Genomic DNA, 3,573 nt, shown 5'->3' on the forward strand with positions numbered 1-3,573 from the left:
GGCCGTAGAAATGGAAACAAGTTGTCTGACTGTAGGGTGTCAAGTAGTCCGTGTTTCTAGGATCTGTGCTTGGTGCTTTGAGTTTCTCTGAGGGCTACTGACTCACTGATGGCCTAACGAGTCAAGGTTTCAGTTCTGCTGGCCACTTGGAGGCCTTGACATGCCTATGGAAGCTGACTCCACCTGCGGGGCCTCCCCTCTTTACCATGCTGGGTGTTGGGTGCTATTTGCCTGGCCCAGAGCACATGGCGGGACCTGCAAGGAGGCATCACGTGGGCCTGATAGAGGGACTGAGTAGGGATTTGCAGCTCAGATGGAGGGTCCAGACCTGCAAACCCAGGAAGGCAAGTGCAGAGGGAAGAAGGGGGTGAATGTATTGTCTTCTTATTCCAAGCAGTAAGTAACGTAGAGGCAAAATTCCACATAAGACTTGAGAGGGGGCTTTGGCCTTACTGTGGAAGCAAAAGTGAGGAATACAATCCAGAAAGAGACCTATGTAGGTCTCCTACCGCCACTGACAGCGGTAGCTGCGAAAGTGCAGCCAACCTGAGTTCACTGCCTCAGCAGACCCAGTCAACGGGATGACCACGTAGAGGTCAGTGTCAAAAGCTCTCTTAGGGATGTAGAGACAGAGCATGCCTTGGTATCCATTCTGTGTAGGCCCTTCGGGGAACAGGAAGGAAGTGGGGTGTTTCCTATGGCTTATATTATTATTTAGGTGTAGTAAAGCCAACAGATTGGCTTTACCTGGTTGCCTGGTTTCTGGTCCTGGATGATTAGGGCAGAGGGACAGTGAGATCCCCACGGAGAAGGTGGTTGGCGTGTGGGTCTGGATTGGTAGGCTTGTGTGTCAAGGGCTTGCGCTCAGGCTACTTGTTCACTATCGCGGAATTGATCAACTGATCAACTGATCAACAGATCAATTGTCTGTAGGGACAGTCCCTCCAGAGTCAGCAAGACTGCAGGTGTCACGCCATCGGAAGACAGAAAATAAGAGACAAGATCAATATGGTGGGAGTACAGAATTATTTTTTTTAGGGAGGATACGGAGGAATCCTAGAGAATGTTGACAGGAGATGGCAGAGGGAGCGTGTCCAGGATGAAGTCACAGCTCAGCCACTGTATCTGTTGCTGTGTGGCCGGGCCGGGGCACCCTCTCTGAGGACCCTAGGGGGCTGCTGTTTGTTCACTGCTGTTTGGGAGCAGAATGGACAGAGGCAGGGCATTTTCATGCAACCGTCTTGATTTAATGGCCACTACAGAATAGAATCATATTTTGTTGTTGTTAGTAAGATTTCAAACTCCTGCTAAGGTATATTTTGTGTGGGTTTCATCATTTTGTGTGGAAGAGAATCGGTGGCTGCAACAGCTTATATATATTTTTTAAGCTAGAATCTGAATATAATTTATGGAATCTTAAAGCTAGAAGTGCCCTAAGCATTACATTTTCCAAGCCAGTAAAAAAAGTTTCTACGCAAGGAAACTAAGGGTAGCAGATACTATGTAGAACACATTAAAAAATGTTAGTAATAATCACAATAGAAGACCTTGACCCTCACCGCACCCCAGCATCCTTTCCTCTGACAAGGCTTATCTGGGGGAGGGGTAGCAGGGGATGGGTAAGGGTGACCCATCTACCCACCCCCATCACTTAATAATTCTGAAAGAATAGTGCTTTAAAAAAAAATAAGAAATCCACTTTTTGTAATATTTGTTTCTTTATTTTGACAGGGGGGCAAGGAGGGGCAGAGAGAGAGAGAGAGAGAGAGAGAGAGAGAGAGAGAGGAAGAGAGAATCCCAAGCAGGCTCCTTGTTGTCAGTGTGGAGCCCACTGTGGGGTTTGATCTACGAACCACATTATGACCTGAGCTGAAATCATGAGTCGGACGCTTAACTGATTGAGCCACCCAGGTGCCCCAGAAATCCACTTTTTAAAAATTGAAGTGTGGTTGACATACAATGTTATATTCATTTCAGATGTACAGCATAGTGATTCCGCACAGTACACAGCGCTTAAACCATGGTCAGTAGAGTCACCTGTCACCATATGCTATCACAATATCATTGCCTATATTTCCTACGCTGTACTTTTCATCTCCATGACTTCCCATTTGAGAACGGGCAGCTTGTGTCTCTTATTCCCTTTCATTTATTTCACCCATCTCCCCCACCCCTCTCCCCTTGGGCGGCCACCGGTTGGTTCTTTGTATTTATGCGTCTGCTTCCATTTTTTTGTTCCATTTGTTTTGTCTTTTTTTTTTTTTTTTTTGGATTCCACATATAAGTGAAATCATATGGTACTTGTCTTTCTCTGTCTTCTTTCACTTAGCATAATACGCTCTAGGTCAGAGTAGTGCTTTTCGAAAATTATGTAACAATTCATTTAGATGAATTATAGAACAAGTTTAAGATGAGGCATAGCTTTCTAAGTATGTCGCCAAAGGTTAGGGGAAAGAAAGCCATTTATATAAAGATACAGATTTAAGTACAGCATAGGGAATAGATTCAAGGTTATAATAGCATTGGATAACAGATGGCAGCTACATTTATCATGCTGAGCACTGAGAAATGTATAGAATTGTCAAATCACTATGTTATACACCTGAATCTAGTATAACATGGTGTGCTCACCATACTTCAATAACAAAACTTTAAAAACAAAATTGAAAGAGTCAAAACTGTGGCTTCTCTGAGAGACTTAGAGAAAGAAAAGGAATGCAGTTAAGAAGCACTTTTGTCATCCATGAATAATCAATGTAGTTATTTAAGGGATTAAGAGGTATGATTTATTCCATACCAAATACCTACAACTGACACCATATTAAATGTTGAAAACATTGAATGTGTTCCTCTGATAGCCAAATATAAAGCAAGAGTGCTGTCAACACTGTTAATCAAAATAATACTGAAAGTCAAAACAATAAGGAATGGAAAGAAAAGCCATGCATATTGGAAAGGAAGGACTAAACCTATCAGATGATATGGCTGTCTACTTAAATCATTCCACAAAATTTACCAAAAAACAAAAATCCTAGAATCATTAAGGGTTTATAGTAAGGCCACAGGATGAACAGTAATCATATAAAAATCCATTGTATTTTTACATATTCTCAATGAAACTTTGGTTCATTAAAATTACATTTAAAAAAATGTTTTTAATGTTCATTTATTTTTGAGAGAGAGAGACACACACACAGAGTTCAAGAGGGAGGAGGGGGAGAGAGAGAGGGAGACACAGAATCTGAAGCAGGCTCCAGACTCTGAGCTGTCAGCACAGAGCAGGACTCGAACCCACGAACGGTGAGATCACAACTTGAGCCGAAGTCAGATGCTCAACCGACTGAGCCACCCAGGTGCCCCTAAAATTACATTTTAAATATCATTTACAACCTCTCAAAAAGTTGACTTTGGTGTAAATCTAAGGAAACATGCATACAATTTGTACCACACCACGTTCCTGGAGCTAAAAAAATTTTTTTTAAAGAATTACACTACCCAATATTAAAGACTACAATACAACCACAATAATAGGTACCCGGTGTTGTTGGCTGAGAGGTAGACACATAGATTAAT

This window comes from Acinonyx jubatus, chromosome D2, assembly GCF_027475565.1.
Source record: "Acinonyx jubatus isolate Ajub_Pintada_27869175 chromosome D2, VMU_Ajub_asm_v1.0, whole genome shotgun sequence".
NCBI classification, from domain to species: Eukaryota; Metazoa; Chordata; class Mammalia; order Carnivora; family Felidae; genus Acinonyx; species Acinonyx jubatus.